Consider the following 15,805-nt stretch of genomic DNA (forward strand, 5'->3'; position numbering starts at 1 on the left):
CTACTAGTTGGTCCATGATTTGGCAGGTACTGCTGAGTGGAAAGGCCCAAGAGGCCATGGCGCGTTGTGCCAGGTACAGACTTGAAGCCATAGCTGTGGCAAACTCCATAAATAATAGTTGTGCGGATTCCCGTTTTCCTGTTTCCCTTATTTGTGTAAATAAGAACGACCACCAATATGTTTTATATATAGGCCTGAGCTTCGTTCGAATCGGCACGTATGCATCATACCGACATTCTTTCCGTATTAATGCACGTTGCACGTTGTAGGTTCCAATGGGTAAACGTGCTCGCATCATACAGACCATTACGATTTTTCATACATCGACGATCAAGCCTCTTAGTTTCCTACGGGAGGAAGAAATACCGTTTATGATATATCTAGCGACAACGGCAATTTTTGAAACATACACGTAAGTAATTCGCATTGGTATCCATTACACTAACGTCAACGTTTATTAGCACCTGAATCGCCCAGCTTCAGAACTCACCTCTGTGAAACCAAAAAGAAAGCATAGCCGTTTCCGAAGGAACTAATGAATTTTAATTAGTAAAAATGTTAACTCGATTAAGTGTTTTTAGGCATTTAATTACACACTTGTAGGTACATCCTTTCTTGTTGGCCTGAGTTGTGATTTGTAACGTATTTAAACGTTATTCATGTTCTCAACTTGTTCAAATGTCGATTGCGGGTTCAGCAAAAAGGACATCTTTACAACTGACGGCGATTTACGGTCCCATCGTACGCGGGAAGTAGCTTTCTGGTGATATGCAATCAAATTCTGCACCGTTTAATTGATCGTTATAAAAGCCTGGCGACTTATCGAAGTAGCGGGACCTTTCACTGGGAAAATTTTGTATATTCGACGAATCTTAAGCCATAGGGAAAGGCTCATCTGGTAACACCCTTAAAAACTATGGAATCACACTGCGACACATAGCGCGGGATTCGCGCGTTGCGATTATTGAAAACCGCGTGCTTCTACATGCGATCATACACAGGTGGAATTGTGAGACGCTAATACGCTAATTTACAGTTATTTGTTGCGTGTGCCTCAATTAAATTTCACCTCAAGTAAAACAGCGGCAGTTTTGCTTCCGCTTGTCAATAGAACATGCTCACATACGTTCCATTTAAAATGGGTAATTCTGAAAGCGATCGCACTCTTCTGTTGTTTTCAGTGAGCTCAAACGATCCATCAACCTCACTTTCCCCAAAAACACGCTCGAAATATTAAATTGGATCTATTCCTGGGAAATGCTACCGCACCTTAGCTGGCTGTAATCATAAATAGTCCTCATTCCTTCACGCGTTATGGAAATGAAGTTAAATCGCTGTTAGCATGATTCTCTGAGCAGTGCGCCATGAGCACAAATTGATACCGTTTTACGAAATCACGAATATCCAATACCTTTGTCTTGAGGCGTCGTAGCGTGCGAGAGGCTGTCCCCCAATTCCTCGAGTAGTTCCATCTATATAGTCAATTGATCGCCGCGCAATCCACCCGGGTCTTATTGGGTTGTCGCGTGAAGAGCCCCCGTTTTGACCAATAGTTTAGTATCTCCGGGTATACTTGGTACATTCGATAAATTTTGAATACGTTCAATATATTGATTTTTATGCTTATAAGGCCAAGTAAATTCAGGCGGATAATACATGCGCATATGGACTATTCCTTATTACATTCAGACAAAATTCGATTTGTATGATGAATTGGCACAGGAAAATTGTGGCCTTTGCAACGAATCTGTAAAATTTCGACTGATATCCCTTGTTAAAATCCTGCAGTAATATATCTGACTGCGATTCGGGAAACGCTAGAAAGCAGATACAGTGATCTAGTGGAACCACTCCAACTGACAACGAACTCATCTAGCGAGCATCTCATTAATGATCTGAATGGCGACAATGAATATATTAACTATATACTGAATCCCTATTTTCTACGCTCAACTGTCAACCTTCAGAAACTGTTCCTTATTTCGCGTTTATATCGGCGTATCGAAGCTTGTCTCAAGCGCTATGCAGCTGAACGTCTTGGCACGCCAAGCGTTCCACAGTCGCAACAATATCAAGGATTATAAAATAATAAATTATTTGTGGGGCTATTTTGCTCTGAATTTTCCGTCCGTACACAGGATAGTCGCATTCTCATTTCGTTTCACGAATGCACACGGTTTTCCTTAATATGACAACACTGTCGCGCTCGCACCGTCGCCGTACTGACGTCGAAATAGTGATATTACGACGCAGCTTATGTACGTAGCGCAGGACGAGGTGTTTTGCTGCTGAGAAACGTCGACGTCAGTGCCGGCGCTACACGTACAGGCTCTTGACAATGTACCATCATGGTTTTACATTTATTAGCCAACCCAACAGAAGAGCTGCCTTTTTATCAAAGTAGAATCACCCTAAACAGCTGACGGTTTAGGTGGTAAACTTTAGTCCTTATGTGTTCCACATAAATCCAAAACAGCAACACAGATCGTTGTAAGGTAACAAGACACAAAAAAGTGACGAGCGCGCTGGCTTCGCCTCGAGCTAAATCACCCTACCGGTTTTTTTCCTGGCAAAGTAGAATTTTGCTCGGTGCAATCCCACCCGCTATTATACGTTTTTTCTTAACATTGAATGCTGGAAAATTGTTTTTTACCACAAGAAGGGATCGTGCCATTGAAGTCTGATGGCGAAGCCGGGGCAGGGGCACCAGGCATCAAGTTGGCGGAATACGAAAAAGAAACAGAACTCTATGAGAACATTTACTCTCCACTGCGAATGCAAAACGAATAAAACGACCCCCCTTCCCCCCCATAAAAATAGCTCATCAACGTGTTCTAGCTAGATTCACTTGATGCGCTTTTGCGTACGCGCCACTTTCAGAAAATTCATTCTCATTGTGTGTTTATCTCTCGTGCTGACAGAGATATATATAACTTGGCTGTGAGGAAAATATTAAGCTGAAAAGCATATAACGAAAGCCATAGATGCACATTTTAAATTTTTACCCGAGAAAATATATCCGTTAATGGACAACAGTGATAAATCAGTGGTTAAAGCGTTCAAACGTTGGCTTGACAACGAATGTACGGAGCCACTAAAAGTGCCTGTCACCGATAAAGGTAAAGAACATACGGCTTTTTCAACGAATAAAAAAAGACATACACTTTGTACGGCATTCATCGCAGTGCTGTGGTTCCGGGGATGCCTTTACTAGATCTGGCAAATTCTGAAACTGTTTCTTACCTAACACCTTGTACAGTTCGAAACTAAAAAAAGAAAACAGATCTATATGTTGCTCTGCCTAACGCTGCGGCACAGTTCGCACAGTTTAACGCTAAATTTAGTGAGGCAGAAAGGAAAAAGACGAAGATAAAGCCATTAACAACTGTGCTGAAAGAGGCTGCGTAAATTTGAAGCTATACGCCCAACGTACAAAGCAGAAGATCTCGTTCGAGCTAGTCGTTAACCGTCAGCATTTGAGGGACGCCATAGTACAACGTACACAAACGAATTGTTCGAAATCGTACAAGGTCTGCTCGCCGTTCCACCCACGCAAAAGGGAAGATCCACTGAACCGGGCTGAGAGAAGTTCTTGAGGAGTCTCTCCATTCAAGCGAGCTAACGCCATATCAGTCGCTCCGGCTCCGCCATTAAACTTCGTAAACAAAACTACGCAATACTGAAAACTTATCCTAACAACATATATGTATGTATATTTCGTTAGAAGGTTAACTCACATATGTGCGCCGCTGTCGTGACTATTTTCCGCCGTTGTAGCGGGCCGTCAACATGGAAAGTGCAGGCCATGGACGAATCAGGTAGAATACAGAATTGCAAAATTCTACTATTTCAAATAGACCATCTTCACCGATCGTGTTGAACTGCGTCAGAATCTCTCTTCGCCGGGTCCAGTTTGCACTCATATAACCACTGAGTGCTCGTCGTTGTTCGTGCTGCTGGTAATGACGGTCTATTGTACGTTTCATATTCGACGACGAGGTTGAGGCGATAACACAACCTAACTTGGTAAGACGTTTTAACCGTTATGGTCGGTGATGGCCGTTGATGAAGCTTTTCAATCTGTAGAAAGGGATCGCGCTGCGCTATTGTTCTTTTCCATGAATTTAACCAACAATGAAATTTCTTAATGCTGGCGTTAATATTTAAGGGTGATGAGACCGGAGGCGGCATCGAAGCTAATTGGGTCGTTTATTTTTATCTACTTTGGACGTCGCACGAAGTAGAGAGACAACAAGGCCGTTCTGTCTTTTACGTTGCTTCCTTCTCAAGATCCGCCACATGGCAGTAATGTCTCTCTCTCTCTCTCTCTCTCAAGCCGTTTACTCTTATTTCTCTTTGAGACTTTGGCCTAAGTATTTTCGCGAGTAGCATCGATAACACTCCTTCTCTCCGTTCTTCAATCCGAAATTTATACGCGTGTATCTGGATGCGCGTTTGCAAACGCCAAATTTGCGTTCGACTGCCATTTCTGTTTGTGCACGCTAATTTACGTCCAGGCGTCACCTCTGCCTCCCTACTACTACTGCTACGACGCCATTGCCCGGAAACAAATCGACAACCGACCCTTTACGGATGCCAGTGCTCCTGCAAATGTTGACAAACAAAATTCAACTCAACACAATAAAAACAGACTTGACATTGTCGAAGGCCTAGCCTGGCGAACACACAAGAACGATGACGCGCGCCCAAGCTCCCTTGCAGACAACGAAGATGGATACGAGCAAAGCACTTCTCTTTTTACCCTGTAAAAGACAAAACAGTGCAATCTCAGCTAACGTTCTTGACAACTTTCTCAGCGCGCCATAAAACGATACATCTGTTCGAAGTGGCGAAGTTGTGTAATGGTAAAAATAAATTTTCCCGGCTGGTGGCCAAATTGTCAAGCTTTGTACTTCGCTACGATGATCAAACAAATGGCACGAAAACTTTCTTTCCTAAATCACGTACTGCCGAAGGTGGTGGTGATGCTAACTTAAAATCGAGACTGTTCAGCAGATATTTGGCTGAGTTACCATTTTGGTTAAGAATTTTAAGGTATGTTACACAATTTATAAACAAGCACCATTCAGATTTGAAAGAGGATTCATTTGGCATATATATGTACGTACGTGACGCGTAAGTAATATCGCGAAAAGTGAAACGCTGCCGAAGACGACGGCAATGATGCTCAATGACATCATTGACATACAACAAGTTTTCTATATTCCTTAAGTACGGACAACAATTGCTCTGTATATTTAATAATGCAAATAAAGAAGAAGATTCAAATAAGTATACAAACGGCTAATGATAACTGCTGCTCTGTCCTAACCAGTGCTATATTCATTCGCCTTACGGCGAAGACGTCGGCGTCGTCGCCAGCGGCATAAATGACGATTGATGACCAAAGTTTGGAAAGGACGAACTACCAGCATCATAACTGCTACAGCCAGCGAAAGCAGTCAATATCGAGTGTGGCTATAATTAAAGGTCTACTATATAAAGACTTTTTCCCCGTCACCTAATTATATACAACGACATTTCGTCTAAAAAAATCAGTTGGGGAGCGTCGTTGTCGTCTACGCCAGCTATTTCTATGCATTAAATGAAGCCAATCAACAACACCAACAGCAGCAGCAGCAGCAGCATTCTGTACGTGATTCTAGTTAGCTAGTTATAGGTAAAAGCACCAGCAGTTTAATACCGATGATTGGCCACACCGCAGAGTTTAGCGGCGTTAAATGACGCTTCACCGCTGGCTCGAGTTCTGCCGTAATGATTAAGCACCCCAGCGGCACACGTTTGGCCTCGGGCTCGTGGAGTTACAGCCCCAGGCATTAGGCATTTAAAATACGCAGGGAAGGTGGGCCAGCACTTAGAGGAGGGCAAATGGAAAAATGAATTACCCTTTCTTTCAAAAGTAGGTGAATGGCGTATGGAAAAGGCAGAAGAGAAATTGAGGAGTTATATTTTTTTCAATTACCCGCTCTCCCTCTGCCTCCGCTAGACAAGCATCCTTATGTCGTCATAAAGTCCATTGTAATATGCAGATTACCTACACGCCCTATTGCAGTGGTAACGCCTCTCAAGGTCGTTTTTGGCGATCGAAGCAAAGCGAAATAAAAACAACAACAGCGAACAGGCTTTGTTAGTGTTTTTGGGTTTCTATTAGCGAGGTCTATCAAACATAGTAACGTACTAATGTTAAGCTTTTCTTGTTACGTTTGTTAATACATGTATTATTACCTGTATTCATGGAACTTGTGCCATTCCAAAGTTCAAGTCACGACTAAAGGACTTTCTGTTCAACTAAAAAAAGACGTAAAATTAAATGAAAAGCGAAACCTGAAGTAACCTATCTGAGGAACCAGATAGTTTTATATAAGCTAATGGAAATCTTAGACGAAATGCTTTAAGAGCTTAACAAAATAAATGGAAACGGTTTTGCATGACGGATCCAATGTATTCCTATAACTTGTTGCCCTTTTGGATACCAGGTGCAGCATATATATATATATATATATATATATAATTGTTCTACGATGAATAATCTAGTCAGTTAGCGCTAATGCAGGGTATGAACGTCGTAACGGCTCTGTAATACAGTATCCGTCTCCAACCAACAGCCTAGTCCTTCACAATAGTATAGGATACTACTAGTATAGGATATATATATATATATATATATATATATATATATGGAGTAATATCCTATATTTAGAATGTCCATACATGCGCACTTCCGTGCTAAAAAGTCGGTCAAATTGACTTGCTTACTAATACAATAGGTAGTTGCCCTACATTAAACGGTTAGAATTAGCCGTCCCGTGTCGACTAAACGAACGTCCTGCTAGCCGTACCAGTGTTAAACTTTAGCTAACATCTTTGCAGGAAAACAAAGCAGAGTTGTGGAAGTAGTTTTTCGAAGAGCGAAACCATTTTCGCAGGTAACTAGAGGAAGATATGTACGAAATCCTGGCGACAGGGACGAGAGAAGCGCAAGGATTACATAGCAGCGAGAGTAAGCTGCAAGCGATCATGATGACCAGAAAGTGGAAGGTCTGCGTCGTCACACGTATTGGCCATTTTTGTTGACTTTAGCAAAAATTTACATTTTACTTAGCGATTGCGACTCAAATAATAGAAAAGGAAAAACACAGACTCCAGCTACGTAGTACTATAGGTAAAAGTTGGCGTTTTTTCCCGCTAATTACTGTAGATGCAGTTGGTAAATGTCTAAGAGATTATTAACAAATTCGCTCACAGCAGGGCAAAGTTTCAGCATAAATGTGATAAAGCATAACTTTCCGCCAAAGTGCCCTGGGCACCTAAAGGCTAGCATTCTTGGACATTGCATATTTCTTTGGTGAATGAAGGTGTGTCTTTTTATGCAATAATAACTTATTATTGTTTAAATCAATGTGTCCTCTATAAGTGGTAGTTATATTATAGATATATTTTTGACCACCTACCCGGACTAATGCCATAGTTTAAGGCTGTTAGGTTGATTGTTTGAGCCTATATCGGCAAGTTGCAGGACAACTATATTTGAAGAAAAAAAAACAACGTTCCATCTGTCCCACGATAATTTTGCATCGATCATATTCTCTCTTTTACAGCGACACAGTTTCGTAACACCTTCCAAAAGAAAATCGAATTCACAGGTCTTACATACGAAAGAACTTAGTTCCCAACCTCGTCGGGTGCGGTCAACGTTCTGGAAGGAAAATCAATGCTCGTACAGAGGCATAGACAGTTGTCTACACGGTTTTGACAAATAATTATTTCTCTTATCCATAGTCTTCGTTCTTTTGTTTCGGCTTTAATTGCTTAAGAAATAACTTCAGCTCAAACCAGTTCCCTTCAAGCGAATATCTCTACCAAGTCTTTCGTCAATGCAGAATCGTAGCGACAGTAGGACAATGATGGGCGGCAATGGGACAGACCAGAGCCAGGTTTTACTTAATGCCTTTTAAGGTTATTTGTGACGCAAAACAACTTGCAACATGGCCGAGGGAAATTACGATGGCGAAGCTCTTGGTCGACAAAGCGTTCCAACCTGAGGTAAATAAGCTCTCGAATCAGCGAATGGCAAAAAGTCGAATATGAAAAACGTATTATGCCACCATAGAGCCCGCTAGAACGTAGCTTTGAGTATTACCGATAGCTAGTAAGCGTCTGCAATCACTTTTACTTAGAGACAGATCAAGTGGAAATTTCGCATAGAGTGGTAAGAAGCGAGTTTGTATTCTAAAGCTAGAGAAACACGTGTCTACAACTGGAAAAATCTATTGGGTTCGAATGGTTGGATCTCTCACACGTAGACTCGATATACCGTGGCTCCGAGCTGATGCAATGCTGAGCTTGTGTAGGTAAGTGCCTGCGCGAAAAGCTATTGTAGATGATAGTTTACGCAATTGATGGAAACAGAAATATCAGCAGAGAAAGATTCGGGAAGAGATAGTAGCAAATAAGGCGCGAATGTCCAAAGGTCAAATACTTTGAGCAAGTGGACGTCGTCTGTGTATCCCCTTGCGCGGCGAAATAATCACAAACAATGTAGCGGTGTCTTCGTGTACCGGGGTTGTGCTTAGTCAACGGTTATATCTTCGGATAAACACCAGCACGAGTGATTTGCCGGTGAAAAACGAAGGATAAAACCGTTGGTAAGCGTTGCGAAGAGGAAGAAGATGGTGTTTTGGCCTGTGTGCTGTCCATGTTTAGTCCTGTGGGGGGTTTGTGAAGTCCTTCTAGATCACCTACATAATATTCAATGTGGATCCAGTCGCACGGTTACTTGGAAACAATTGAGTTTCACGTTACGTATTTGAAATGCAAGAATTTCGATTTTGGAGGATGTTACGCGTGACGAAAATTGCGTCTGCTGTTTCAGATCCGATATCGATTCGTACGTTTCTCGCAGCCCGAGAACGATAAAATTACCTCACTTACTGTCAAGCTCTACAAAAGTCAGTTATTCAGCGCGATACGTTCTAACAGGTCCATGAACGCATGAAGCCTTCAATCTTATCCTTTCGGCCTCTCCAATCTAGAAAAGCCCATATCAGTTTCGAGTTTCCGTCTCTCGCTACAACGCGAGCTGTTGACCGTTGAACAGCAACAATAGCAAGACACTGACTGGTGAAGACCAACTACACTAAACCGGAGCTTTGAGTAAAGTAGTGGAAAAGGGGTCGGTATAAAAAGAGCCTAAGCGTCCTGTAGCAGCCCAGATGTTTCTTTCTGTACGTATTACAACGTATGAGGAAACGGTATTAAACTTACCACTCTACAACTTAACATTTCCTCAATATATTAGTACTGTGGCATGATAATATGACGCTAACTATTTAGAGGGAATGCTGTAAATGCATCCATCTGCACAAACTACCTAAGAAACGACACAATAGGTATAAACTTACGGTCCAGCTTGAAAGCGGTCTCCACCAACGTCAGTTTGTAACTATATTTTTGCAAAGCGCAAGTATTTACCATGATTTAGGTCAATGTCAAGATCGTAGAGCTTTGTTAAAGGATAGAAGTGATTTTTTAGGCTACCGATGAGGCCGGCAGTTAAATTTGCACAAAACCTATTCTCACCTATTTTTTTTTTCTGTGTTGCAACCACTGGAGCAGCATAAAGTATAAATAATTCTTTTTCAAACGCCTGTCTTAGATTATTACTGGAGTCCTTTTTTCCATGAACGTAGTGGAAAATTGCTTTTGGTTTTACTAGGTTTGTCCATGCTCCGCTTTTAAAGCTGACATATATTTACAAGTTTGTGCATTGTCTAATTCCCCCTAAAATGACCTTCAGGCTTTTGTGGCTGACGTTATGTGCCAATTATTATTTCCTATTTCCAAATTTACATTCATTGTAAACTTCTACTGCTTGTATCGTTCTTTGCCATAGTATATTTATATTTAAGCACTGCTTAGCGGTAGGATATCGTGTTCAATGAGGTAGTATATGGCGTGACGGTGTTCGTCGCACAAAGTTGAAAATCAGTTAGGATTTAGGTTAAGCAAACGAATTGCTCGTAGCAAACAATCGTGGCTTATTCCAAATCGTCTTTCCCGCTGGTAGCAGCAACATCTGATCCAGTATCTTTCCTTATCGTCTGTTATGTACGCTGTTTTATACATTCTTATAGATAACCCACCTTTTAGCGTTTACGTACTACGATTAATGAAATTCACCGACTTGGTATCGCATCGCTCATAGAAAACTGCCCTGGCAGCCCGTCTAGAAATATTCGGTTTACGGTAAATTCTGAGCGCATATTTGCCGTTTCTTCTACTGTGCCGTCCTGCATATTGTTTTGAAATTTCTATAAAATAATAGTGTTACTGCCATTTCTACATTTCCAATAACGTTCCAAAACATTATTTGTTTAGAAATAGTGGCAGAATTAGATATCTTTTAAGCTGTTTTGTGGATTGCCCTTAGTTGAGTGTTCTCTGTTTCACGCGCCATTCATTTGAAAAACGCAGTGAGCACACAGCTGATGGCAGATGATTCTGCTTCGTAAAACTGAGTATCGTTACAAAATATTACTAGGAAATCATCTCTATCTGTCAGCACAATCATGAGCTGAAATTGACGGTTTGTAATAATTATCAGTCATTGTACCTTCACCTGTTCAATCAAAGTGACAGTCCTGTCTAGCGATAATTCAAGCATTATGCAAGCATTGTTCATCCATATGCCAATGCCAAACAATATACTTGCCTAAAACTTAGGGCCAGTTGAGCCTCCAAACCTTATTCAGCGCCTAGGTAAGCAGGCGAGACATATGTAGTTTCTCCCTCGAGAGCAGCGTTCCTAGAACATCGAATGGATGTACGCAGTGGGTTACCTTCAATCCGCACGGTTTAGTCGCTGTTATTTAAGAGTGTACCTACCCTGAGGATGTACTCAATGTGTAGATTGAACAAAGGGGTCCCAACCAGCCACATGGGTGGCGAAACAGATTAAACAACTGTCATAGATTTGCTAGGTTACTATATAGCTAGTTTTACCATTTCGTCAATCTGCTCAGCAACGCGCTCTGGCGCATGGAGGCTCTAAACATCAATACGTTACACTTTGATCGTAACCAAGAAGCTGAAACACAAATGACTAACAGTAGAGCCTCGGAAAAAGCTAAACCCAGGTATGCATTTATAAGTAAAATGTTGCTGCTTATGGGTTTATCGTGATCGGTCGGGTGGACTGAATTGCTAATTCCAACAATTTAAATAAAAAATATCGTTGGGTTTAAGGTTAAGTACGAACTCGAATAATCTCATGCATATGAGTGCTAAGCCGTTTCCCGGTAACGGTCCTTACGGCAATCAACATATCTAGCTACGGTACTTATCGTAAATCCGTAACAAGTGGCAGTGAATTTCGAAGGAGTTTTCGAAATTTTGAAGAAGTACATGCAATAATATGCCAGCCAAGGTTATATGGCATTAAAGTTCTATTTAGTGCTACTGACACTGAATAACCCACAATCCACTAGAGATTCTTTCCCACATAAATTAATACTACATCATTTTTCTGTAGGAAGCATGAAGTTTATATATATTTATATAGCAATACTAACAAACGTTCGACCATCGTGCAGTGTCGACAACTGAATGTAGTGATGACTCCGAAACAACCCCTGTTGGTATATTATTCTTTCATAATAGAACAAACTTAAGTAACTAGATAAATAGGCTGTCGATAAAAATGCATTGTGTATTTGCCCAAGAAGTATTATCAGTCAGCGCTTATTTTGATAACTTCATAAAGCACTTGTTCGGCCAATAACAAATAACGCATGGCTATGGACCCGGCTTATAGCCGCTGTACTTCTTCATTGCTAGCCGTCAATACAATATAGGGCTTAAGTTTAAGTCAACATTATTTCAACTTTTGCATGCCGGTCTGATGGCAGATAGCCTAACTATCGAAGCGCAAATGCGTCCCGGTCTGATGGCAGATAGCCTAACTATCGAAGCGCAAATGCGTCACGGTGTAACTAACTTCATCATCTACGTTTTTTCATAGCCTCTCTGTCCGTGCCTTATCCTGCGGATTACTTTCTCTTTACGATGATTCCTCCTAGGATGTTTTCCCTGCATCGCGTTTTTTGTTTCACAAGAACTAAAGTTTAATAACGACGACACACTCCCTCGCACTTTTGTAACTTATGGTGCAGGGGCATTCCTTGGGCATGTCCGTGCAATTCAGAACGACAGAGTTCGGTGAATAAACGTGTTCGCCATGCGTCTGACGTTGATCTGAACATTTCTCGACTTTGTTAAGTTGTTCCGGGTTTTGTTCGCCTTCGGCTGCAAAGTAGAAGAAGCAGTCAATGATATCAGGGATTTACTCCAAGTACTCATGTAGACCAGCGGTTCTAAGAAAAATTGATATCTAATTATAAAGCTAATGCAACGATAATAGAAGGGTTAGACGGCTAAACACAGGCCACTTGTGACTCAACAGTGTTTGCCTTTAACAACACAACTGTTTAGCGTAGTCCAAAGCCTGGAAGGAAGCAATGACCACTGCTGTTACAAGCAGTTAAACAGCGGCAATATGTAGCACTCAGCACTCAGGGATCCTGTCCATTTTACGTATTGGTAATCACTCACAGTAGATATATCCCATGTTTACAAACTCGTAATTGTATTTGAACAAACTTATCTAGTCTGTGGGAGATACGTACATTCATCAACGACATGTTCAAACATTGGCGATTAATGTTATATCATGTTTTCCTTAATTAGTTTCTTTATTTTACAGCGTTGTTTCTGGAGGCGTTTTAGAACAGAACGAAAGTGTGCCGTAGCATGTCGTATCTGTACATGTACGATGTTGGAATAAGGCAAAATTGCATCAGTCCACCTATTGGATAGCATAAAATCTCCGCTGGTGATCAACTCCTCAATTGCAAATAAGGTCAAGTACGCCTTATGACAAAACGTACTACACATCGCCAACGTCTTCTCGCGGTCCAGTATCCCCGCTGCCTTGAAAGCATAGAAACAAACTCACGATCAAACGACACAGAGTTCTTAACAAAGTTGGAAACTCGGCTTTACAACAGCAGCATACTTGCAGGAGATTGTTTCTTTCACGAAGGCTTACACTTGTTCAGGCTCGACCTGAAAATAGTATAACACATTAACAGAAGGGCGAGAATCAAGATAATGACGAGTGTCACATGTATCCACTTCATTATTACCTTCTAATTGATAGGAATCGCCGGCAGATTACAGAATGGATTGGTGGAGAGGAAACCCTTCTGTATCATTTGGATGTTACCGTTGAAAATCTAGGTGAGAAGCGAAGTAAATGTACATTCTTAAGAAATCAATTTCTACAGCGCTCTCTGTCCCCCGGGCTCGCTTCGATATCGGCTCGTCGAAACTACAGGCAAACAGTGGCCATAAATAAACGATCGCGAGCTCGGAGTTGTGCGCCTTACAGGTGGTTAGTATTGGCTTTCCGCACGTATCTCTATTGTAGATGTTCTTGGAGAAAAGCCGTTTCCGGAGGCATTTTTATTTCTACATTTGCTACTGAGCAGTGTCGCTGGTTTACGTTCTGGTTTCAATATGGACAAAGCACAGAATAGAATATTCTCTATGAAGAATCCAATGGCTGCAGTTGAAGACTAAAATCTGTCCTCCGCTTTACATCTTATGCATTTGATCAACACGGTCCTTCAAGTCGCAAAGATCATGGGTCGCATCACTCTACCCAAAGCGGTTTGGGCTATAGAAAAACTAATTTAGGAACTTATCCAATGCTTATGCTTAGTACTCCGATTTAGACTTGGAAATTTGTTGGCAGAAGTAAATTAGTTAAAATAATTGAACCGGAGTATACGAAGGTGCTACGAAGTATTCGAGTACTAAGATAAATTGAAAATGGGGAAAAAATCGTATGAAACCGATCACACTTTGAAATAGTAAAGTACAATAATCATTTTCAGCCGATTGTCGACTCTTTGTTGGCACAAATGGCGTTCATCTTCAAATCGCGTACTTCTTGACAATGAACAATTAGCTTTCCTCCGCGAAATATGAAAGTAAAGTGTTAAAAGCTTTTGTTAGTATAGTTGTCTATTTTAGGTTAGATTTAATAGGACGCAAGTAAAACTTGTTTGTTAGATACCTGCACACTTATATGTTATTTCTAAGCATGAATAGGCATTTTACATAACCTAAATTTAAGAAATGTCTGCGGCCAGCCGAACTATAAATAGTGTATTAACAAAACCATGTATGGATAGCCTATTTAAGGTTCCGATTAAGTCAATGTCTACAGAAAGGCCAGTTATAGATTCCGTATTCCCGTACCGGTCGAAGGTAGAAGGGTATATGAAAGCACAGCCGTATCTAAAGTGTTGTATAACTGAAATAAATAAGTAAAGGGGACGTAAAAGAGTGCACGGAGCTGGGGCAAGGTCAGTAGTACAGGTTCAACCGCAGGCGACACGATATGTTAACAAATCGAACCTACAAACCTTGTGTAAGTAGTCTGGGTATTTGCAGATGTAAGTAACGTTTGAACTTACAAACAACAGATAATCAGTCATCGTTGACCGCGATCGACGTAACAAATGAGGTCACGCCCAAAATGTGTTGTTTTCTTTGTGGATAAAGCTGATCGCAAAAATAGCTCAACCAGTCTCAGCGCTTTCCAGCTGTAGTTGACTGTTGATGTTGCTCAAAGACACCAAATGCTGTTAGGCAACAATATGCGTTACAAGCAGTTGACCAGAGGTAAACTAGCCGCCTAGGTTCATTAAAGGTGCAACCTACAGATCATACATATATGTGCTTTGTTCTACCGAAAGAAAATGGCTGCTTACGTTACACCTCACGCAATTGTTAGTAATAATTTAATAGTAATAACAAATAATGGTTAATCTTAGCTTGTTGCATTCATTTCATAATGGACCATGTGAAGATGAGCACGTTATGGTACAAAGTTTATATTTCTTTATTCCTATATACAGCCTCTGTTTTATCTCGAAGCGTAAGACTTTTGATTGATTGCTTTACGTCCGACGCGTTATTTTATCATTCCTACCGCTTGATGGGTAATATCCTGCACCTGGTTTGAGGCATGCCCTCACCTATACATATATTATCACGCGTAGATAACTCGGCCAAAGCATTGATCGATCTAATTAATCTAGCTTGTCTATTGATGCATGCAATATACCACATTTGATTCTTTTGGCATATTGGCTAACCCTATTCACCCTAATATTATAGATAGGCTATATACACCATTAATGCCATAAATGTAAAAACAAAAAAATTGTTTTACTACCATTAATACTATTCACAGCTATTCGCCTGGTTAAGATAATTCAGCGGACTGAAGTTCCCAAGATAAAAACGCTAAGCTAGATTTTCCAATACTCGAATTTCTCGTCGCCAAAGGTGTTCCTCTCTGATAGGTGATACGAAATCTATTATTTTTTCCTACTTCGATTTTTCACTACACGTTTATCACCATACCACGTTACTATTTGGGTAGAGCTACAAATATGGAAAGGTCTCACTTTGTTGAAGAGAAGAAGTTGCGTATCTTTTAAGTCTCTAATGGGTAGCTAATCAAAAAATCGCATGAAAACGAGAAGACCGACTGGGTCGATGGTTTCTTTAAACGTTACAACCAATAAGGCAAGACCCAATCGCTGTTAATCGAGACCGTCATTGGTGTGTATCTGTCGTTGACCTGACACCTCGCCGTTCTGTAAGATGCTGCAATTTAGCTTTCCTCCCTCATATAATCGGCTAGCACAAG

General features: G+C 41.0%; 1 long non-coding RNA gene across 2 annotated transcripts; it reads right to left on the reverse strand.

Annotated features, from left to right (window-relative positions):
- Window positions 1-11,705: 11,705 nt before the first annotated feature.
- On the reverse strand, window positions 11,706-13,206 carry LOC147752515 (uncharacterized). Of its 2 annotated transcripts, none has more exons than XR_015313891.1 (2): window positions 12,966-13,206; window positions 11,706-12,324 (listed from the first exon to the last, which is right to left on the reverse strand). It is a non-coding gene; the product is annotated as an uncharacterized LOC147752515 (long non-coding RNA). The 2 variants fall into 2 exon arrangements; XR_015313892.1 differs by having other exon boundaries at window positions 12,705-13,206.
- Window positions 13,207-15,805: the final 2,599 nt, after the last annotated feature.

The sequence above is a fragment of the Varroa jacobsoni genome, unplaced genomic scaffold (assembly GCF_002532875.2).
Source record: "Varroa jacobsoni isolate VJ856 unplaced genomic scaffold, vjacob_1.0 scaffold_1203, whole genome shotgun sequence".
Classification (NCBI taxonomy): Eukaryota; Metazoa; Arthropoda; class Arachnida; order Mesostigmata; family Varroidae; genus Varroa; species Varroa jacobsoni.